Below are 25,192 nucleotides of genomic sequence, written 5' to 3'. Positions count from 1 at the left end.
AATTGCTCCCACTAAACTGACAATGTATCACCCATTTGAAGTGCATTTTTAATTTTTCCCACCTTAAAAGGTAAGTCTGAATCTTGCCCCACATACGCCACTGTGGCCTAACCCGAGGAGGACTTAACTGAAAAGTAAAAATGCACACTCTAAAGTAAGGTCAGTATGAACACGTTAATGTACACATGACATTAAGGCAATTTAAAATTAAATTACTTAAAGGAAAGCGTTAGGTTGATTGAAATGTATCACCACTGCCCTGTGTATATTTGTTTTCTTTCAATTATACATTTTGCAGACGACCACGAACATATAACTGAACAAGCATTTACAATGCAATGGTCTTGTCTTTGTTAAAGTTAGAGCTATTGGCATTGCTCATGACATTATTTTTGTTTTTAAAACATAAATAAATGGCATTGTCATTTACAATGCCAATAGCTTAATCTCTCGCAAATGCGAGACCTATTGCATTTGCATTTGCACCCACACACACAGCGCAACACACAGAGCCACACACACACAGCGCCACACACACACACAGCGCCACACACACACACAGCGCCACACACACACACAGCGCCACACACAGCCACGCACCCACACACAGTCTGAAAGGGAAAACTTGACCTTTAAACACTATAGGGGGGGGGGGGGGCGTGGCTAGCGGCCGAGGGAAATGGTTGCTTGCTGAAGCGGCTCCACAGCCCTCGCCATTAAATCCGCCAAAAACACCAGAGATTTCCTACAAACATCAGGGAACGTCTTATACCGGTCCCCATCTGCCGCAACCACACAAAAGAATCCGGAGAGCACCTCTGACACCCCCAACCAGACAGACCCACGCACAAAACGCAGAGCAGGAAAGCGACAACAGCCCCGCCAGAACGTAACAACCCCACGAAACACAGAGTGAGACACGCATATCAAAGCCAAAGCAAAGAGATGAGAAAACAGCCAAGACACAGCAGCCCCAAGAATAGGGGGCGCAAACACATAGGGTGAGACCGAAAATGAGCAAATGTGCCCCAAAGCCCTTCGGCGCCCCCCCATGAGTAGCCCAAAAGTGCCATACGCCCATGGGCGGTACAAGCACCCACCAGACACGCACCAAGGACGGAGGAACAGGCATATGGGGCAGTATACCAAACACCATTGAGGAGAAAAGAGGGCACCCGCTGCAACACCGACGAGTGACGGTGAGAACAGGTCCACAGGGCAAATGCCCCATAGGGCAGCCACCATCGTGAGTGCCTCCGCTCCTCCAGAGTCGGCAGTGTGACCCGGGAATAAGGCCGACCCAGAATACACTCCCGGTGCCCTCAGTAGTTCCAAGGGGTGAGGCGGGAATTTCGGACTGGGGTCTTCCAGCTCCCGAATCCCCGTAGAGAAGCGGGAGGAGGGTGGGCGGGCACGAAGCAGGAAGGGTAGCCTGGAAGTCCATCGGCACCAAAGAGGGAGGCGGAGACCCAGTGGTACCGCAACGCCGGCCGGCTTGTAAACAGGGAGGCTCGCCAGCAAATACACCACGGTGAGAACGCAGGAGCACCAGACAACCCCACAGCCCTAAGAACCACTCCAAAAGGACGCCAGCCACAGGCTGCAGCACCGAGCACCACCCGGCACAGTCTCGAAGCAGGAAGGGTAGCCTGGAAGTGCATCGGCACCAAAGAGGGCGGGGGAGACCCAGTGGTACCACAACGCCGGCCGGTTTGTAAACAGGGAGGCTTGCCAGCAAATACACCACGGCGAGAACGCAGGAGCACCCGACAACCCCACAGCCCTAAGAACCACTCCAAAATTACGCCAGCCACAGACTGCAGCGCCGAGCACCACCCGGCACAAAGCTCCGAGCCATTCCACTGCACCCCCTGCACAGAACAGCCCTGGACTTCTAAGTGCACGCAAATGGCTGACAGTCCAGCAGCGGCCCCAGCTCGACCTGTGCACCAGCCTGCCGCACAGAATACGTTACGACGCCCCCCATGGTGCAGGCACAGCAGCAAGGCTGCCGTACGGAAGACCGGACCTGGAGCCTCGACACAAACAGAGGTAGAGGCGCATGCAGGGAGAGAGACCACTAACAGCACAAGCCCAAAAACAAACAAGCAAAATGGTGGCAGCAGCTGCGGATAAGCCCCGTCCTTTTCAGACTGGGGGGCGTGTTTTTTTGTTGAGTGACTGAAGACGTCACGGAGAGAAAGGACAGCAAAAAACACGTCCCTCAATCCGAAACGGACGGGGCTTAAAGTTACAGACAAAGCTCTTCTCCAATGGCTGGCTGCTGTTTAGGAAGCCAGCCAATGGAGAAGAGCTAGCTAGTTTACCTCCCTACTAGAAAACATAAAATCTCGGCAGCGAGACTGCGCAAGCGCAGCCTACGCTAGCCGAGACCTAAACACTACAAACTGGGATTTCTCTAGAATTTTTATAAATTGGTTCGGTTCCAAACTAGGAAATATCAACTTTCTAAGCCACAAAAACCACATTCTATCATTTGGATTGTGCATAAAGAATGTTAACTGAGCCCGGGGAAATTTTTTATTAAACTGGTGTAATTTCTTGTTACGTGAAACTCTCGAAATTATGGCACTTCGCAGGAAAAATATTGCACGAGAGCACTGCGAGCAGTTATTCGTTGTTTGTGGCAGTCGTGTCTTTTGCACTTTATTAAAGAGCAAAATGCACCCTCATGGCAAAAATTAACAGCATGCATTTAACGCAAAAATATAGCACTAAGTGACAGATTTGAATTTTGTGTAATTATACATAATTTCCCAAAATCTGGTGTAGATGAAAGGAAATGATGTGAATTTCACACACTTAATCTCACTACATCATTTAATTAAAATAGGTTTTTTTATTAAATGGCAAGTATTGGATGCATTGGAAAATATGGATTACATGCAAGGGAAATAAACTACATATAGTTAAGGAAAAAGTTTGACAGAAGAAGTTACACTTTGAAATTCTGCTTGCTTTATGTTAACCAACAGTATAGGGTCAGGTGTTCAAATTCAAAATTTAGTACAGGAATAAGGAAAAAAGACGAAAAACAATGTTAATCTCATTCAAAAAAAATCTTTTGATACATTACACGGCACGTACATGCAAACCATGCTTTACTTTTGACCTTAACAAATGTCAAATATATAACATGCATGGTCCAATCTACAAAAAAATTGCAAATTCATACTTTAGTTGTAGACAAATAATATGTAACAATTTCAAACGTGGGTCAGGAGAACGTTTCCAATTGTCAAACAACCCCTGTCATTAGGTCAAGCCTGGGCAGCGCAAGCGCTGCACTGTGAGGCATGCTATGAACTTGAAACTCCGCCCATTTTCAGTACATGTTTTCAATTGGCTCCTTTGATTGTCTTTTAGAAATGCCTGTTTCCATTGGTTAATTTTCTTGGTAGTCCCTCCTTAATCCGCCTTTTCTCAAGTTGTAACCTTCCATAAGGGTTGTCTCTGTTTCAATCAATCAATCTATCATAGAACTTGTAGAGCGCACTACATACCCGTGAGGGTCTCAAGGCGCTGTGGGGGGAGAAGGGGGTGGCTGCTGCTACTGCTCGAAGAGCCAGGTCTTGAGGAGCTTCCTGAAGGTGAGCAGGTCCCTCGTCTGCCGCAGGTGTGTGGGGAGGGTGTTCTCTGATGTTACTTCGTAAATTTTACTTACAATTTGCAAGCACTATTTTGTTTTAGTGGCTACTGTTTCAGGCACAATAGCTAGAGACTTCCCCGACCGTATTTCCTGATAGCTGGTGTTGCAGACACGATACCTACGTCTTTCCCCGACCGCATTGTTGCCGGCACAGAAGCTATGGAATGCACAGACTGCATATCCCCGACCATAATGTAATTAATTTTTTATTCTTCTATTTTTTGTTGCGTGCGCAGTGACAAGACTTTGCATACTGTTTTCGCTAAAATGCAATTACTGCCGGAATGTAAATGCACTTTGATACATGCACAATATCTAACTTTGTTAAAATAACTTCGTGTGTATCAGGCTTCCCACCTCCTGGTTCTGAATGAATGGTGGTATGGGGACAGGGGAGACCCTGCCTATGCCCTTGAGCGCTACCTAATGGACCCTGGGACGCTCCATACTATTTTATACTCTGCACGGTTGAGGAAGGCGCTGCCCAGGGCCACCCAAGTGGTCTTTCAGATCTGGAGACAGTCGCTGCGTCGTATGGGACGGTGGGGCCGGCTTACGGGGGAGACCCCGTTCTGGCACAATGGGCAGCTGCCGGAGCTAGCTTCGCTGCGGGGCTTCCGCGGCTGGGATTCTATAGGCATTTCCACGTTATGCCACGTTCTGAAGGGTACGTCACTTAAATCCTTTCAGGAGCTCAGCGAAGAATTCTGTATGCCCCGCACGCAGTTCTTTAGGTATTTGCAATTCCGTCATGCCCTCGCTCCAGGAGGGGCTGGACTCTTTGCCTGAATTTAGCCCGATAGAGGCAAAGGTGTTCATGGGGGACCTGGAAGAAAAGAAAATATCCCGAATCTACCAAACGCTAGTCACGCATTGCTCATCCTAACTCCAGACACTGGAGGACACCTGGGTAAAGGATGTGGGGGAGCTAGGGGAGGAAAATTGGAGAGAAGTCCTCAAGTCCCCTAGAGGAGCGGCCCTAGCAGTGCGTCTGAGATTTATTCCGTTTAAATACTTACACAGGGCCTATTACACCAGGGAGAGACTGTGGCGAGCTGGATTGATTGAATCCCCAGTATGCTTGAGATGTGGGCATGAAGTGGGCACATTCCTACATACGGTGTGGGACTGTGGTGGCTTGACAAGATTTTGGACTGGGGTGTGGGACTGCTTGTCCGAGGTGTTGGGCTGGGACCTCCCTCGCACCCCCAAACTAGGGCTTCTTCACATCCTTGAAGGCGTTGGCGGCAATCTGTATAAGCGACACCTACTCCTGCTGGGTCTTGCAGTCGCAAAGAGGGATGTGGCTCAGGCATGGAAGGATCCCGGGCTCCCAAAGTGGTAGTGTGGAAAAATGGCCTCGATTTTTGTATGGGGTTGGAGAGGCCAGGGGCTGCCCCAGGAAAGATTATAAAATATGGAAAAGATGGGCAGAATACAGGGGACTCTGGCTGGAACCGCCAGCATAGTTAGGAAACGCAGAAGGGCAGGGGTGATGGGGATATGGGGGCGAACTGATACCCACTGGTATATATATGCAATTCTTTTCACAGGGATACAGAGACACTGTGCTGAGGGGGGGTTGAGGGGGGCCTGGGCTAAGGGCGGGGGGTCAGAGGGGGGGGGGGGGGGCCGGTGGCTGGGGGGTTTATGTTCTCAGTAATTATGTAGATCATTGATTAAATTGTGATATGCTTGTGGCAGTTCCTCCGGGGTACGGAGTGCTGTGTCTTATATACGATCTACCATTCCAAAATAAAAAACCAAGTTTTAAAAAATATATATATATTGCTGTAGACTGACAAAACAGCCACCAGCCACCTACTTATACGAAAAAATAGAGAAGGGCTAATTATTTTTCTAGAGAAGTTCTTAAAGCCATTAACATCCTCCTTCTATTAGACTTTCAATCAGGGTTTGAGCAGTAAGGGGGCCTCGATGCATTTCACATATACAAAAAAGTCTATAAAATACTGCATCCTAGTTAAGATGCTATGTTCTTTTAATTAACACCTAGTAACTTTAGACACACTGCATAACGACTTAATTCTGGATCATCTAGTGACTGACTGGGCGATCTAGGTTAGCACAGGTTGATTTGTGTCCTTATTTACCAGTGAGCTGAGGGACACTGGTCGACTTTGCATTCAAATAGTCTCCTACTACTTATTAAATCTTACTGCACTTATGCCCATCCCCCCTGTTAACGTCTCCATACATCCTCTACCTACACGAGTAGCTTCGAACGCAAGGCATGCACTGCCACACAGGAGGACAAGCACATAATTTTGCAACCCTAAAGGCGACTTACTTTTTTTTTTTTCTTTCCCAAAAACCTTTATTGCACTTTCACATTTTACACAGCTATAGGCCTACAACCCGGTGGGCCGGCCGCGGTATTATAAAGACAAGTATTGAGCAGCAACAGAGTGTCTCTTATCGGCCGCCATGCTCAGTGGTCCGTGAAGTCTCATCTGTATGAAAGTGCATAAGTCGCAGCAGCATGATGATCTAGCATGTTTTGGTTTTTCGTTTTTATAACATTAATCAACGTAACAACAAAGAAACCACATTAAGGTCATCAGTGAACTCAGCATCTAATAACAACTGTGTCAGGTATTGCCTCCGTTGAGGAAAGCGGTGTCAATCCACCTGTTAGCGGCTAGGGCCGCGATACCTAAGCCGGTGTGCGGTACTGTGTGCGTGTTCCTACCGGGGCATTGCAGTGTCAGTCCCACCTGCTGTCCACTCGCTGATTCTTAATCCCACCCCTCCCACCCCGTGCCCTCTCGCTCCCCACGCCCACTTCCAGGGTCCCTTATTCATCCTCTTCGTCATCATCTGATGTTAGTGTGTCTTCCTCTGGCAGGAGGTCACAAATCTCCCCTCTGTATTCATTCCATGGGGTCCATATCTTGTTCCATTTCCTCGGGCAAGCCCGGCTTGCATATACCGCCCTCTCTGTAATCATTACCCTGTCCATATTCATGCACCATTGCGATTTTGTTGGTATCTCCGCCGCCCCCCATTTTTGCGCTATATCCCGTTTCGCAACTATCATGCCCAGGGTAGCCCATTGATGCCCACACCTGGACAAATCGTTGGGTCCCCACACATTTAGTAAGCACTGTCGTGGCTCCGGGACCAACGAGGTCCCCACCGTCTGCGATATTGTGCGCATTATTCGCTTCCAGTAGTCGTGAATGCGTGGGCAATCCCACATCGTGTGGAAGAACGTGCCCTCTTCACCACATCCACGGAGACAGTATGGGTGGGGAGCCCGGTGTATGAGGTGTAGCGTCGTTAGAGTATAGTACCCCCTGTGGAGGATCTTTAATTGTACCAGTCGAAATTTAGCAGAGATGCCGACCTCCTTAGGCGACGCCAGTGCTGCATTCCACTGAGCCTCGTCCATAGCTTCAATTTCCCACTCCCATTTTTCCCTCAGGACAGTCATGGGGTCTGGCAAGTTATTGAGCAATTTGCGATAGACTAGGGACGTCGCCCGCTCCGGCATGAAGTCCGTGAGAAGTCGATCCTCGAGTGGAGAAGCCTCTGGGACCTCCGTCTCGGGGGGAATGGCCAGAATTAGTGCGTGCCGAATCTGGACATACCGGTACAATTCTCGAGTTCCCAGTTCGTATTGCTCCCTCAGCTGCTCAAAAGGGACCACCGCACCACGTTCCCATAGGTCTCCCACCGTAGATATCCCTATGGTATCCCATTGCGAGAAACCCTTGCTATTTCGCAGGTTTCCCAGTGCCCGTGAGTCCCACAGGGAAGTGAGTTTGGTTAATTTACCTTTCCACCCCAGGGCTGTCTGCGCCGTATGCCATATCATTGCTGTTAGTTTCGTGGGACCCACCAGTTTGCGTACCTTTCGTTGGTCGTATAGAGGGGCTAGTAAAGTGTTGGAGCCCAATTGCGCCCGGTCTGCTTGGAATGCCGGATCGCTCTGGGGGGCATGCAGCCACTGATTTATGGGCTTCAATTGCGCCGCCCAGTAGTACAATTTCAAGTTAGGCAGCGCAATCCCCCCCGTCGTATCATCCCCTATGCATTTTCACCTGCGCAATGCGCGACGGACGATTACTCCACAGAAGGCCAGCCACCAAAGCCGACACTTTCCTGAAGTAGCCTGGATCCACCGGGTACGGCGTATTGTCTAGAATGTACAAAAAACGGGGCAGAGGCTTCATCTCGTAGAGGGCAGCCTTACCCAGCATCGTCAGCAGGAGCCCTGCCCAATACGCAACGTCCTGTTTAAGCCTCTCTAAGGGTGGTAGCAAGTTTTTCCGGGTAAATTCTAACGGATCCATGGTAACATGGATTCCCAAATATTTAAAGGAAGAGCCGGCTACCGTTAAGGGACAGCCTGCGTCGAAAGCCGGAGTTGGGCCTCTCAAAACGTACAGCTCCAATTTTGCCCAATTCAGCTTGTATCCCGAGACTTTCCCGAGGTCATCACAAATGGCCAGCAGCGCCGGAACACCACATCCCGGATCAGTCAAATACACCAACATATCGTCCGCGTACAGTGAGAGGCGGTCCTCCCATCCCTCTGCCCAGGAAATTCCTTTCAGCAGCGGAGTAGTTCTTATAAGGTTCGCTAAAGGTTCCAAGGCGATTGCGAAGAGCAACGGTGACAGAGGGTAGCCTTGACGGGTACCACTCTTCAACGGGAATGCTTGCGAAATGTGGCCATTTGCTACCACGTGTGCCACCGGCTTGGTATAGAGCAGCCGGACCCATGCTATGAACCTGGGTCCGAAACCCATACGTGCCATTACCTCGAACAAATAATTCCACTCTACCAAATCGAAGGCCATCTTCGCATCGAGTGCCAGTATGACCGCCGGTTCGGGGATCGATTCCGCCCTTGCCAGCACCCCGTGTACTCTGCGTAAATTAATTGCCGTGTTCCTATGTGGCATGAATCCGGATTGATCGGGGTGTATAAGATCAGGTAGATGCAGTAAGCACCAGTCCGCGCTTGACCTTATCCCCCAGCCCTCTTACATTCCATGTCAGCATGCGGAGCGGTGCGCCCTGTTTCTTCGGCTCCTCTCCCGCTACACTACCTGCTGTGTAGTCTGCCATCGATCATCTTAAGGTGCAATGTATGGGTGTCGTGCCCAGTGTCACACGCGCAGTCCCCATCTCCGTCGGGCAAGCAGTGTAAATAGCCAGTTGCACAATGTGACCCCGTGCGAGCTATTGTCAGGTCCTCTAGTGCTGGTCTATCGCACCCTTCGGCCCAAATATCTCTGTTCTTCCTATCATTCAAGCAACTCAACGGTAAAGCATTATGTCTAGACCTTACATGTGGATTTCTAACAAGTACTAAACACCCCCCCTCTACCCCCTTCCCCCCCCTCCCTGCCTCCCTGCTTAACGGACCTTTAACTGCCCGCCTCCCCAACTGAGCAGAGCGCTTGACCCTTCCCAAAACCAGAGTACTTGCGTGTTGGGGGGAGAGCGTCTCCCCGGGCAGGCGACATCCCTGCACTCTTCCGGGCGACCCATTCCAGCGCCCAACAGCGACTGCTATTCAAATAGTACATGCAGGGGAATGACAGCGGCCATCCGTGCCCTGGGTGGTCCAGGTTATTCTCCTCCGTCGGCCGCAGTCAGGGCTCGTGTCGGCGATCTTCCTGCACCCCCCCTGCTCGATGTTTGCGACCCGGTCCGGCTGCCGTCCCGGTGTCCATGGTTCGTCCTATGTGTCCTGCGTGGAGGTCCTGTCGTGCGCCATCCCTCGAGCCAGTCCCTTGCCGCATCTGGAGTGTCAAAGAACCAGACCTTTTTGTCAGCGACTACTCTTAGTCGGGCTGGAAACAACATGGAGTAGGGCAGCTCCTTTTCTCGCAGTGTCTTTTTAACCTCGAGGAACGTTCTTCTCCGAGACACTTCCGCCGTGTAATCCGGGAAAAAGGAAACCCTGGAGTTTTGGATTTGAATGGCCGGCGCCACTCTGGCTGCTTGCAGAATGGCGTCACGGTCGCGGAAGTTGAAGAGCCGAGCTAGAATTGGCCTCGGCGGGGCCCCCGGCTTTGGCTGTCCTCCTGGTACCCTATGGGACCTTTCCACAGAGAAGAAGTGAGAGAGTCCCTTTGGGGCAAGCTGATTTTTGACCAGTTCCTCCACATAGAGGTCCATGGCCCCCTTGGTTTCCGACTCCGGCACACCTAGTATTCGGACGTTATTCCGTCGGGAGCGCCCTTCCTGGTCGTCCAGCTTCTCTCTAAGAACTTGTTGTCAGTTTGCATTTTCTCCATTTGGATTTGTAGTTCAGACACATCTTCCACCAAAGATTTGGTGACCACCTCGACCTGTTTCACCCTTTCATTCATCTTTTGCAGGTCCGCGCGTATAAGGGTTACGTCCGTCGCTGTCGCTCCCACCGTCGCTTGCACTTGAGCCAGGGCGTTGAGCACGTCTTCCAGCGTGGCCTTCTTTGTTCCATCACCCTCCATCGTTTTCCCCACGGACTTGCGCTGCTCCGTCTGAGGGGGAGTCTGTTTGTCATAGGCGAATTTATCGAGCTTGGCTTGCGTGGAGTTATGTTTTGGCCCTCTGCCCGCCATGGCAATGTCTTACAGGCCCTTCCGCCACTGTCTGAGTATCGTACTGTGTTCCGGGTCTCGTGCACCTCCTCTACTGTGGTGGATGCCAGACGGAGGTCCACTCGTGCTCATGTTGAAATGACCGGTGCAACTGCGGTCAACGCCCGCTCAGATCCGGGCCCCACGAGTGGTACCGTCCACGTGGGCAGCTACTCCTCCGTATGGTGTGTGCGCCGCGCCGCGCCAAGCTCACCCCTCCTCCAGTTCTGTTGACGCAGGGTGGCTGTGAGAAAGGCCTTCGCCCCCATTGTTATGGATGAGCCCACTTGGTCAGATGTTTAGGCCAGACGTTAAGGGCTGAGCCGGTATCCCGTATCTTCTATGTGGTCACCGTCGGCCCGTTTCACTAGATATCTCGCGGGGCCGCCGCCGTTGCCCAGAAGGGGGGGAGCGGGGGGGGGGGGGGGGGGGGGGCACCGTCTGCCCTCACCGTGTGCGCCGGTTCTGTGTGGTCAGTCTATGGCGCACTGGCGCTGCGTTCAGTCAGTTGCTATTTGAAGATCTTCAAGCGCCTTGCTCCCAGGTCCCGCGATCTTCCGCTAAAAGCCCCCGCGTCATCCCCTGTGTGGATGGTCAGCGTAGCAGTTCAATGGGTATTCAACCCGGGATGCCGCCGTCTCGCAAAATGGCGGCACCGTCTCCCGTATCTCGGCGTCTGCTTCAGCGCCCCCTCACCTTCTTTTGTGGTGTACTGTCGCGGCTCGACCCTTTCAGTGCAAGCTAGTGGGCCGCGGGGCTGCACAGGAGCCCGGTCGCCGTTCCCCTGGTTTGACTGTTCGCGGCAGGCACTTCCGGTTTGCGGTGCCCGCCACGACCGCACTTCCGCCCGGATAACGCCTCTGCTGCAGGCCGCTACTTGCCGGAGGGTTGTAGGCCTCGTCAGGCGCACCTTCTTTTCGTCGGGTTTCCGACACGCCGCTGTTCCCAAAGTACTTCACCGGCTGCCGCTTGTTCACCAGTCCGGAGCCACCTCTTCCGAGCCGATTTATACAACGGATGCGTGTGCGGATTGATGCGGGATGTCGCCTGACGCCGGGAGCCTCTCTAGGTTGTTGCCGCCATCATCGGCTGCTAGCCACGCCCCGACTTACTTTTATATATAGATTTTTATTAGCCATTTACTAAAGCAACAAAGCAAACATCAAAGATGAGAAACTTTACTCCTAATCTGAAAAAAACTTTTTTTGCACACAAGAGTGGCAAATGCATTCTGAGACAGTCACCCACATACCTCTTATAAACGCTAACTCTTAGAAAACTGTTCTCAGCACGATTCACAGATGTATGAACCTTTTTGGAGGAAGTCCCACACTTGGGAAGTGAGGTTTTTTTTTACTCAGTGAAACCTGTTGATGCTCATAATCAGTCATCTTTCGAAGGGGTCCCTCACTTTCCAGTGCTGTGCAATGTTGCACTCAGCAAGCATGAAAGCCAAATGTATTAGAGCCTTATGATACCTATTGGCGCCACTTATAGCGGACTGATTTTAGAGTCGGTTATATTTTTTAATACTGTATATTATGATTTTAATTGGACAGACTCACTTGTTCAACTGAAACAACTTATTCTCTCCCTCTGAATCTCCTGAGCTCGATCTTGCCGCCTGCCCGCCTCGTTCCGACCCGGCAATAGTGCCGTTGTGCGGAGGGCGGACAGGCAAGAGCCAGGTAGACAGCACTTCCGGTTTCCCGGAGTTGAGGTTAGCGCTCTAGTGGCTACCTCACTCCGGGCTATTTAGGCCGTCCTGACCCTCGAGCCAGCGCGGTAGGGAGACGGTGGCAGTGTCCCCCAGACCCGCTGCTGTGCCTGAGAGCGTCAGTTACTTGTTCAACAACTGTGGTAAATACAGGGGGCTGCGAGAAGCGCCACTTATAGCGGACTGATTTTAGAGTCGGTTATATTTTTTAATACTGTATATTATGATTTTAATTGGACAGACTCACTTGTTCAACTGAAACAACTTATTCTCTCCCTCTGAATCTCCTGAGCTCGATCTTGCCGCCTGCCCGCCTCGTTCCGACCCGGCAATAGTGCCGTTGTGCGGAGGGCGGACAGGCAAGAGCCAGGTAGACAGCACTTCCGGTTTCCCGGAGTTGAGGTTAGCGCTCTAGTGGCTACCTCACTCCGGGCTATTTAGCCACGCCCTTCCCACAAGCGCGCAGCGGTTGCGCGCAGGGGGCGCCTTCGAGCGCGCCTAAGAAGCGCCGAAGAAAAGCCCGTCTGCGCCCGTCCGCGACAGGACGGGGCGCGGGGCGATGGACCCTGGCTCTGTCCCACAAACCGTTACCGGTAAGAACTCCCAACCCCTTCCTTATTCATCCCGTCTCTTACGCAGCCTAAGACCTGTCACATGTTGTAACACAATCATACCCTGGCATCGCATTGAGGCAGCTTACTCTTGCCCTGAATGTCGACATTTATCTATCACCAACGTGTCTTCTGCGGACCGTCATACCTCAGTCAAGGGTTTGAAAAGCTTCTTGTTAAACGTACGTTCCCTACCTAAACATCAGCATCAGGTCTGGGACCTAATACACTCAATCCAACCGGACATATGTTTCCTTGTGGAAACCTGGTTGAAACCCCACACTATCACAGCCATTGCAATGGGGATTCCCTCTGGTTATAAGATCAAACACCTTGACAGAGACATTAAAACCGGAGGCGGTTTAGCGATCATATACAGGGATCATATACACTGTACTATTATTGAACAACATTCAAACGCGCAATTAGAAACCCTGCTTTTTAAATTTCATCTAACTAATCATTTTACCTGGAAAGGGGCTTTGGTCTATCGACCCCCAGGAGCAGATCCCAACTTTGCACTCTCTCTCCAAGAAATCTTAGCCCGACATATTAAATCAAAAGAAGACTTTCTGCTTCTAGGCGATTTTAATATACATGTTGACCAGCCACTGTTGACCGAATCCATGGCTCTAATTACAGATTTACTGAATTTGGGCTTGGAATTAAAAAATCATGGACCTACTCATACAGGGGGACACATGCTCGATCTTATCTTCTCTAACTCTACCAAAATAAACTGTTCTTTGGCCACCAGCATATCGTGGACCGACCACTCCTTGTTGGAATTCACTCTCCCTACTCCTACGAGACCTATTAAGAATGTCCCCCCCCCCCCCTCTTGGAGACGTCAATGGCACAAAATTAATATTGATACGGCTCATGAGGTATGGACAGATCCCATTTTTCAGGAGTCAGATACAGCAGATACTGCATTAGTCAAACTCAATGAATCTATCAAAAAAACCATTGACACCATTGCCCCCCTAAAAAGACACAAACAACACCTAGTATCAAAACAAGAAAAATGGTATACAAAAGAACTGAGAGCAGAGAAACAAAAATGTAGACGTCTCGAGAAAGTCTGGAGAAAAACTAAAACTGATAACAACCGTCTGATTTTCCTAAAGGCCCAATCAGAATACTATAAAAACATTAAATCAGCAAGGAAACTACAACTGACACTACAAATAGAAGAAGCAGGTAACAGCCCTAAAGAACTTTTTAATATTTTACAAAACTTTATAAAACCCACAGCGTGTGAAAGTTCAGACGACTTTTCACAGGAATTGTGTGATAAAGTCTCGCTGTTCTTTGAGGACAAAATCAACACTATCTATGAAAAGATATTAGCTGCCAACAATATCAGCAAAAGTCAAACTAAAACTGGTCCCACCGCTATTTCTGTTTTAGACAATAAAACCTCCCTGACGCTTTTCCCTCCCATCACTCATACAGAGCTTCTTACTCTCTGTACTCATATTAAAACAGGATCCCCTAATGACCTGGTACCGGCTAAAATGGTCGGCCCTTTGATCCCTTTATTAGGTCCCCATATTCTGGAAATGGTAAACATCTCCCTCAAAACAGGCCAAGTCCCAGCAGATTGGAAAAAGGCAGTGGTGAACCCAATAAGAAAGAAGGCTTCATCCCCCTGGACAGACCTATCCAACCTGCGTCCCATCTCCCTCCTACCTTACCTAGGCAAGATCACGGAGAAGCACGTGAACACCTATCTCTCGAAACACCTTGAAGCGACGGAAGGCTTGGACCATTCCCAATCTGGGTTCAGGCCTAACCACAGCACAGAATCAGCACTTCAGACAGTGACCAATAACATCAAAATGGCACTGGATGATGGTTGCTCTATGGTTCTGGTGCTGTTGGACCTTTCCGCCGCTTTTGATACGGTGTCTCACAAGGTGCTTCTCCATCGCCTGAAGGAGGTAGGAATAGAGGGAGAGGCTTTGGCATGGTTGGAGAGTTTTCTGTCCGGGCGTTCCCAAGAGGTTAGGCTGGGCTCCCACAAGTCCACCTATCGGGAGCTCAATAAGGGGGTGCCACAGGGCTCCTGTTTGAGCCCGACACTCTTCAACATATATGTGGCCCCCCTTGCCAACCTAGCAAGATCTTTCGGTTTCACCCCTGTATCCTACGCTGACGATACCCAACTTCTTTTTCCCTTCAAAACTCTCACACCTGCAATAAAAAAATCTTTTGCAGAGGGGATGAGAGCCATTGCAGACTGGATGTCATCGAATTGTCTGCAGTGCAATGTCGGGAAAACAGAGGTTGTGTTGTTCGGCCAAGCAACAACACACTGGTCCTCTGACTGGTGGCCTCTGGAACTTGGGCCTGTTCCTACCCCCAAGGTTAAGGTCAAGAACCTGGGAGTTATGTTTGACCAACAACTCATTTTTAAGGACCATGTCAATCAAGTAGCCGGCACCTGCTTCCGGGCTATAGGGATGCTCAGACGTGTCTTTCCCTATCTCCCGGATCACCACAGGAAAACCCTGGTGCAGGCTCTTGTTATTAGTAGGATCGACTACTGCAACGGATTGCTCCAAGGAGCTAATGAAGAACAAATCAAGAAATTGCAGGTCATTCAAAATACGGCTGCAAGGATTATCATGAATGCTCCTCCTAGGACTCCATCCTGTCCCCTATTGTCTCAGCTTCACTGGCTCCCTGTGAAGAAGCGTGTTCATTTTAAGACCCTGTGTATCATACACAAGAGTCTAATGGGGATGGGCCCTAAGTACTTTATAGATATTTTCAAGCCTTACACCCCAGGACGCTCTTTGCGCTCTAGCGACCAACTTTTACTTAAAGTACCCAGAATTAAGAAGGCCAGGCAAGGTGGACGTGCACTGGCCCACACTGGACCTGTCTTATGGAACTCACTGCCGCTCGAACTAAGGTCAATTACCAACCACATGATGTTTAGGAAAAACCTCAAGACCCTTCTGTTCCCCAGCTACTAACTGCCCTCCCATTTTTGGACACAGTTTCTTACTCTCTCAATACTCGCAGTTATAGCGCGGAGATACCCCTTCGGGGGTCTAGTCTGGCGCTTTATAAGCATATAAAATAAATAAAATAAATAAAATAAATGTCGTACAGAATATTAAGCAAGGTCCGTCTGCGGTAAAGCACTGCTGGCAAGCCCAGCCCAGAACCCTCGACAGAGAGCAGAAAATAAGAATTTTCTATTTGTGGACCAGGATCTAGTACAACGTTCCTGTATCCATCAGAGGCGCTCCAAAGATTCTCCAATTTAGGAAATAGTTGAGACTTAACTCTTTTGCAGACTTTTAACGGTGAAAATGTAACAAATATTTTTGGAGGACATATACTTTTTTTTTATTTGTTACCAAATCTATCGGCACAGTGAGTGGGGGATGATTGACAGCACTCCCAACGTCTCTGAAGGGATTCACGGTAAGAGTTGAGATTATGGGTCTGAAGGCTGTACAAATAGTCATTTAAGCTGGGGCCAGAAAAAATGGGTGTCTCAGAAATATCGGAAGGACGAATACAAAACGATAGCAGTGCTCATTTCTGATGACCACCAGTAATCTCTAATGTTCTCAACTTGCTGAAGCCAGTGGATCAGTCGTCCAACAGCAACAGGGAATAATGAGATAGTGTCAAGAGGGTAGCCATGATAATTGCAACTGTCAATTGACAAGACAAATAATATGTATGATAGAAAGTAGACCCAAACGCCACCCTAGTAAGGACTTCAAACATGTATTCCCACCACGCCAAGTCAAAACAGTTCACTGTGTGTACTTGAAATGCTAGCAGCCTCTGAGATGGGGGGCAAGGGCCAAAGACACCCAAAATTGAACCCGCTTAAACATATAACAGCTGGTGGAGTACGATATATAGTACATTACAGGTTAACAAAAGAAGGCATGTCACCAATCAAGCATCCATCACTCAAGGGTCGTATCAAAGTCACCCCAAGGTGTAACACATCGCTCCCAAGCTTGCAAGCACTTCACATTATCACTGTTATGTCCAGGTCCTACCCCTTCCTAGTTGAGTTTCCTCCCATGCTCCCATCAGCACTAGTGCGGTCTGTTGAGTTGGTGTCAGCATCGGGGTCTAGTAGTGTGTCACATAGGTCCCGCCAGACTACGAGGTCTTAGTCTACCTTTAAGCCCCACCTGCTCATTGTATCTCCTCTGCTAGTGCCCACTCCTGTACGTTCCTATGCCAGTATTCGAGCTCGGGTGTATGCTGGTCCATCCACGTGATGGCAACTCCAGGCCTGGCTAACACCAGCACCAATTCTAGAATTTGAGGCCATTTTTCAGCCCTTCTGACATTTACATTCCCTAGTAGGAAACTCAGAGGTGTGTGTTCTATTCTAGAGGTGTGTGTTCTATTCTGGAGGCGTGTAGTCCTTTTTAAGTCCTCCACAACATAGGTCCAGTCACCCTGTACTGCCCAGCTTTACCAGGTCAGGTGTAGAAAGTCTGCCCACTGCCACCACAGCGAGGGCAGCTGTCCAGTCGATTTGGAGATATGCGGTTTAGATCTCTGGAGTTTAGATAGGTCCTATGTAGGAAATTGTAGCGAATCAGCTTAAAGATGGTGTTCCAAGAGACTTTGTGGGTAAGGTGAAAGACATGCGCCCAGTCCCAAATGCCCAATGGAGTTTCTAGATAGGCATCCCAAGCCTTATGGGTCAGCTCACATTGCCTTATAAAGCAGTATGATCAAATGCCATCCTGCTACACAAGACGGCGAGATTAGCAGGGTATGGGCAGGGCAGGGCAGGGTAAGAAGGCCAGGTCATCTTGGCCCTCTTGGCTAGACGGCATGATGTAAGAAGTGCCCAGGTCCGAAGGCAAATTCTTAGCAGGCTGGTTCGAAGATTATGAAGGTCTTTCTGTGGTATTAGTCTCCAAGTGAGGCACAACCACCCTTATTTCACGATTGAAAAGACATAATTGTCCATCATTTGTCTAATCAGCATCAGTGTTCAAATCGGGAGTTCTCGGAGGAATGGAGCTCCCTTCAATACTGTCACAGCAAAGTGTTACCCGATCTTCACTGTCTGTTGGACTATGTATGACATGTCTTTCGAGACTCCCGCTCCCTCAGTAAATCCGGTAGCTGATCGGATTCTACCAACCCTTTTAACAAGCGCTTTATCCAAAGGTTTTCAGTGTTCAACCACAGAACCACATGTTGTGGATGTGCAGCATAGAAAGTCCAAGTCAAGTCTTAGCACCTCAAGCCCCCCCTCTTCATATTGTATGGTCAGCATTGCCAGGGCCACACTGCTACGACGGCCATCCCATAGAGGCAAAATGAGGATGTTTTCAATTGTCTGAACACTTTCATGGGAAGGAAGAGCAGAGCAAGTTCTGTAGTATATACAAGCATCTCAGCAGTAACATTTTTACAATAGCTAGTCTGCCCATCAGGGAGAGGGGCAATGTATTCCAAAATATCATGAGGTCTTCAATACGTCCAGCAACCTGTCTACGTTGAGGCGTAATTGCGGTGTTCTGGTGTGTGCCACCTGGGCGCCCAAGTATCTTAATTGTGCTAACTCCCATTGCAGGCCATTGCACGGGAGACGATTTACAGGTGTCTGAACTAGGGACACATGGGGAACAGCATCAACTTGTTTCGGATGAGCCAGAGGCCAGCAACCTTAGAGGAAGCGAGATAGAATAGTGTATCGTCCGCCTACAGCTATATAATGTGGCAGACATCCCCAAGGTGTATTACCAAATCCTGCAGTTCCCAAAGCGCATATAATCGCCAGGGGTTCCATAGCAAACATGAATTGGAGTGGTGAAAGATGACAGCCCTGTTGCATTCCTCGCTCCAAGGTCCACGCATTCGATCGGCTGCACCCAAAGCGTACTCCAGCACTGGGTTCAGTGTATAACATATGGACCCAACTGCAATGGTGAGGGTCAAAGCCCATGACTCTCAGCACCTCCAGTAACCCCAGTCTACTGCGTCGGAGGCTTCTTCTAGATTGATAGAAACCAATGCCAGCTCTTCGTCGAGATGTTAAACTTTGTGGAGGACATGCGCTAAGCATCAGAGGTTCATTCCAGTCAGGTATAAACCTGCACTGGTCTTCATGTACCAGTTGAGACATGTGGGGAGCCCCATTGGTTTGTGAGTAATTTACAAAGTACCTTCACATCAGAGTTAATCATCATGAGAGGTCGGTAAGCAGCGGGGTCAGCCTGGTTGCCTCCTGGTTTAAGGAAGATACATATACCTCCCTCCCTCCCTCCCTCCCTCATGGTCGGTCGCAGAATTCAGTTATCGCGTCGCTCTAGCAAAACGTCCAGGGTCTCTGCATAGTCGTAACTGAGAATGCCCGATAGAATTCGGGTGGGAAGCCTTTGCCTCCCAGAGTCTTAGCTTGCTGTAGAATGCCCAATGAGAATTTAAGTTCTTCTAGGTCTATTAGAGCATCTAGGGCCTCTCCTGCCAAACCGCAGGATGTCCAGGCTCTTCAAGAATAGTGTGTATTGGTTATGGGTTATGACTGGATCCACGTTGGGGGCGTGGCTAGGCACGCAATGGCAGCAGTCGCACTCGGGTAGAGCTCCGAGCTAAGCCGAATACTGACTCGGAGCCGATCGGATGAGATGTCTCCAAATGCAGCTTGGTGTTGAATAGAACCACCGGGGCATTGTGGCCGTCTGCACACCCTTATAGCTGTTTCTATATATTTGGAAAGGAACCGGAAACAACTAGAAATCTCGACTGGATGATTGCCACATCCCAGTTATATCCTTCACAATAGGAACCCATGATGGTCCTACCTCAATGGTCACTGGATGGCCAAATGTAAAGCGCTCCTGTCTTATCTATGTCCTGATGAAGACCCCAGAATGAGGTTTTCACTAACCCTTACAACATGCGGGGTCGAAACGTAGACCAGACTACACCATTCCTCTAAACATAGGAGAAAATAAATGGAATAAAACACATCCTATGTAAAAGAGTTATATGGAACTACTGATCTAAATTAGACTGTAAAGGTCGTACTGAATCACATTGTGATTGTGTTATGGTCACAACACCTTTACCCAGTCCCCACACTTCTCCCATCACACCTATCCCACCTAACTACCTCCTTTTCTTTATCACTGAGAGCTTGTTGATATATAACCATGTAAATACTATGTTATAACTTTGATGGACACAAGTTATATATATGATTCGTTTCCAAGGAATTTTTCTATGTTTTTCATCACAAGTTTTTCTGAATTAATAATCTCCGGAACTTATTGATTGATGCTAAGTTTCCGCTCATCTATGTGCTAAAATAAAATACGCATTGAATCATTGGACTGGTTATAATTTGAGATACGCAATGCTTATATTTGACATTTGATGCTTTAAAAAGAAATATACTCTGACCCCTTCGTATGTACCTGATTATTGACCCAGGTCAGATAGTTTTAGGGCTAACCCCGTTAAAACTTATCACTCGGGTGTTTCCGAGCGATGATGAAGCCATCTATGGGATACCGGATTCTCAACTTTCCGTAGATCTACCAGATATCACACCACAGACACTAGACCTACTCAACTGAGATCACACGAGGAGCCCTGGCGGAGTTCGCCAGAATGGCGGCGTTCTGAATGTGGCCTGTATGGATTCTGCTGTGCTGTTGAAGTTCGGTGACGTCGGGGGTGGCTTCCTTGCCCCCAGGACAGACGGTGAAGATGGGACGCAGTGAGTATTGTTCTAGTCACCCGAACGCTGACACGGTGCTGTAGTGAGAGGGCCTCCCCTAAACCTTCACCACCCATCGGCCTCTGCCCATGGGAGACTGACCATGACTATGGCTTGGGAAATGAGGCCTAATTTACTTTGTTCCGGAATGGCTGACTAGGCTGTGACTCCTGCATTGCAGGCTAAGCCACATTCGCCCAACAAACTCTGGCTGCGTGATGCCTAAACCGAATGGCCCAGGGAGGGATGGTGATCTCCCTACCTACACAGGTTGCTGTACTGCTGAGACTGTGCCTAGCACATAACACCCCCTAGACTTGAAAGGTTGTTCCTCTCGATCGAGAGTATGGACGGTGGCATGTTCGGCTACTGCCCTTTTGGTATTTACCAATGGTTCACCCCCCTCTGGTTAACTTTGTTATTTAATCAAAACCCTTTTTGTGTATTCCCAGGATATGATATTTGTGTCAATGGAGATGACTTTAGATGTGATCGATGGGGGTGTGTGGCGGGTCTGGGGTCGACTAATGTAATGGGGAGGGCGGGGGGGGGGGGGGACTGCCTGAATTGATACCATGTCTGCGATAAAAATCTGCACCTGGAACATTAGAGGCATGCACACGCCACCACGCCGCTATCAAATATTCTCATACCTCAAAAGACACAGAGTTCAAATTGCGCTATTGCAGTAAACACACTTGAACAAGACGGAAGCACTAGCGCTACGCAGTCGATGGAGAGGGCAATTGTACGCGACAGAATACTCCTCATATGCCAGTCGGGCGCTGCTATGGGTAAGACCAGGCACTCCCTTTGCAATGACACTCTCATGCCGATCCGGAGGGCAGGTATGTGCTTGTACGCGGCCATCTAGACGGGCAACCTGTGGTTCTGGCATCCATATACTCTCCCAATATAGACCAGGGGGGCTTTCTTGCGCATCTATCGGAGAAGCTGGCACCCTGGCATGGAGTCCCCTGGATACTCGGGGGCGATTACAATTGCATACTGGACGCAACACTAGACCGTTCTGCTCCACCCCGACCTGATGCCCCATCTTGTGGCACCATGAGGGCGCTCATTCAGTGGGCGACACAGTGGGACCTACAGGACGCCTAGCGCACTCGCAACCCCAACACTAAGGTATACTCCTAACTACTCGGGGGCACACACACTACATGTACGCCTGAACAGATACATGGTGTCATCGGAACTGTTGCCCCTTATTGCAGACACACAGTATCTGGGCCGAACACATTCGGACCATAACCCACATACACTAGACATAACATGGGAACGCCCGCACCCACCCATACCTACTTGGCGATTACAGCCAGCCCTATTGCTAGACGCCCCCTTCCGAGACTCCCTACATGCCTGTGTAGCGCAATACTTTGCAGATAATCCTGGCACAGCGTCCACCCCGCAGATCGAATGGGACGCCTTTAAGGTCGTGATTAGGGGGCATTGCCTGGGCACACAGGGACATATGCAGAAATAACTGGAGGTAGACCTGCAACGAGTGGAGGCGGATTTACTCCGCCGAGAGCAGGAGGCGTTGACAGGAGCCAATGGGCTGCTACTTACAGCCCGTGAGGAACACACACGACTGCTGGAGCGGCTACGTCACCTTAACTATGCGGCCCACTCGGCGCGCACACATCACCTTAGCGACAAACCCGGGAAATTACTGGCCTGGCTTGTCAGACTGGAAGACCGCACTACACCAGTGACTGCCATTCACACGGCTGAGGAAGGGGTAGTATACACTCGAAGCAAAATACACCGAGCTTTCGTGAGACACTACCGGGAATTATACCGTCTCAGCTGAGAGTCTCAACTGAAGCTATCACAGATTATCTCTCAGATATACAATTGCCACCCCTCACAGCTGTGCAGCAGGGGGACCTGGAGGCGCCACTCACGCCGGAGGTCTTGCGCGAAGCCATTTTTGCTCTTTCCAATGGCAAATCGCCTGGCCCGGATGGGCTGCCCGCCGAATTTTTTTAAAACATGCTCAGACATCATAATCCCAGAGCTGCTAAAAATGTATAATGCTGCAATAGATGACTCGGCGCTTCCTACCACGCTTAATGAGGCCACTCTCGTCTCGCTCCTGAAGCCTGGCAGGGACGACACGAACATGGGCTCATACAGACCTCTTGCCCTGTTGAACACCGATTACAAAATCTTCACTTCAATCTTGGCTTGGCGCCTGGCCACTGTGGTCCCTACCCTTCTACATCGGGGCCAGAACGGCTTTGTACCTGCGCGAAGCACCTCTTACAATATACGCCGCCTCTTCCGGGTACAGGAAGCTGCTACGCTACGCTGGCCAAGATCGGGGTGCCTGGTGCTGGACCTTGAGAAAGCCTTTGACTCTGTAGAATGGCCCTACCTCAAGGCAGTGCTGGAAAAATTCAACCTGGGAGACGCATACGTCGACATGGTTGGATTACTCTACCAGTGTGAGAATGCGAACAGGCGGGCTGCTTTCGGATAAAGTGGAAGTGCGTAGAGGAACTCGACAATGCTGCCCCCTGTCGCCACTCCTCTTTTCCCTGGCCATTGAGCCCCTTGCGGCAATATTGCAGATGCAAGGAACAGACTGGGGGATACCGATGGCAGATGGCTTACATGTGGCATCGCTTTATGCGGACGACCTGCTTCTATATGTGCGTGACCTCGCCTGCGTGCCGTGCTTATTGTCAGACATATTCCGAACCTTTGAGGAGGTGTCGGGACTGAGGGTCAACTGGGCCAAGTCCGGGGTATACTCGTTTGGTCCAGACACACAGGAGTGCGATGTTCGCATCGGTGGTGTTCGGCTCGCCTGGTATCCCACTACGTTCAAATACCTCGGGATACACATCTATAGAGACTAGTCAGACATAATGGAGGGTAACTTGATGCGTGCAATCTCCTTGTTGCGCGCACAAATGGCCTTCTGGAAGACACTGTCCCTAAATGTGCCTAGCTGGATAGCACTGTCCAAAATGATAGTGTTGCCAAGGCTGTTATACCACTTTGCCAACGTCCCGCTATGTGTCCCTGCCAGAGTGTTCCGCGACCTAGACAATACGACCCGCAACCTAATCTGTAACGCTGAGCGGCCTCGCGTTGAATTGGCGAAACTCTATTCGCCCACCGAGGCCGGATGGTTGGCAGTCCCCAATTTCGAATTATATTATCTTGCAGCACAGCTGCAATGGGTGTCGCACTGGCTGGGCGGCAAGAATCTGGAAGACACCGCCACCGACTCCACTGTATGGACCCATAAACAAATATGCGCGCTATTCCACCCCCTGACCAAGGGACCCTGCCCGTTACCATTACATGTAGCGGTGGCTCGCAAATGCTTCCTGCGTAGCCTGAAACTGACCAGAAGTCAAAATTTATGCTCCCGCGCTCCCCCTGCTGGGCACCCTCAGGCGGGGTGGAATGGTGACATCGCCCATGCTGGAGAACTGGACTACGGCTGGTGTGGAAACCGCGGGCGATTTTTATGTAGATGGAACTATGCTCCCTTTTGAAAATCTGGCAGAAAGCACAGGCTTACCAGCTGGACAATTCCTTCTTCATGCGTCAATATTGCGCACATACACGGAATCCTGGGGGGATATACGCGAGGAATTACCAATGCACCATCTCATACAGTACCTGCATGTCATGGGCAACGACTCCCATATTATACACTGGCTTGCGCAGACCCTCCTCGTGCACACGCAGCGATCCACGCAGCCATTGCGAGATAAGTGGGCGGCCTCCTGAGGGAGGGAATGGACGGACAAGGAATGGACAATGGTATTAGCCAGCCCCGTAAATATCCCACGCAACTCCCGTTTCAAAATAATACAGTTTTATATATTGCATCAGGCATATCTGTCACCAGATAAGATTAATAGGTATTTCACGACCACCACTGCCAGCTGTCCCCGATGTAATTTGACAGGCGTGGACATATTACATATGCTCTGGCATTGCCCCACTCTTGCCACATACTGGAATGAGGTGACATCCCTCTTGACGCAAAGTGCTGGCGCAGGCCTACCCCCACACATGGGAAGCATGCATCCTGGGGTTGTATAACAGGACCAAATTGAATAAAGTACCGGCCAGATTCTGGGACCTAGGGCTCATTACAGCCAAGCGCATGCTCACCAAACACTGGAAGAAGGGGGAACCTCCGCTCACTAGGTACTGGTGCATTTCCTTTCTTAACTGGGCGGGAGCTGAAAGCACCACACTACATCGAGAGGAAACGGCAGGTCTGAGGAAGTTTCCAATTGCACAACTTTGGGACGACACCTTGAGCTCCTTTAAACAGGAAAGCGCGACTAGGGGGCTCATTTAGATAATGGCACACTTGAAGAGAGACACACCAAGGACACACGGTGACACCAGGGAAATAGGCTGTATTGTACCCCTGACACCTGCGAGCCACGGGGGCTGGCACTGTGGCGCCTCCCGGCTGGTGGCGGCTTGACCTCCCCTGTTCCACTGAGCAACGATTGCAAAGTGCACCTGCCATATTGGCCGCGGACCCAGACACTCGCCCACGCGACTGTACACTGACACACCACATGACACTGTACTCCCAACGACACGTCCTATCCTCCCTATATTCCCCCCTTTCTTTTTCTCATTTCCTTTTTCCCCCGTTTCACTCGGAGATCACTTATGGCACCCGAAACTCATTTTTTAGCTGTCTATTGCCCGGTTTGGCCCTTTGTCCTCGATTGGGACTAGTTTGGAAGTTAATGTGGCAAACCCTACTGCCATACTTGTTACGTTTTTGAATATATTGACTTGGAGATTTGGACACATCCAATGTTCGATATCCCTGATCAC

General features: G+C 49.9%; 1 protein-coding gene across 1 annotated transcript in view; it reads right to left on the bottom strand.

Moving 5' to 3' along the window:
• Positions 1–25,192, bottom strand: part of AFF4 (ALF transcription elongation factor 4) — a 907,016-nt gene that overhangs the window by 807,631 nt on the left and 74,193 nt on the right. The gene's annotated exons all lie outside the window — the stretch shown is intronic.

The sequence above is a fragment of the Lissotriton helveticus genome, chromosome 7 (assembly GCF_964261635.1).
Source record: "Lissotriton helveticus chromosome 7, aLisHel1.1, whole genome shotgun sequence".
NCBI lineage: Eukaryota > Metazoa > Chordata > Amphibia > Caudata > Salamandridae > Lissotriton > Lissotriton helveticus.
The sequence above is the reverse complement of the archived record's forward strand: the minus strand, read 5'-3'. Positions and strand labels throughout refer to the sequence as shown.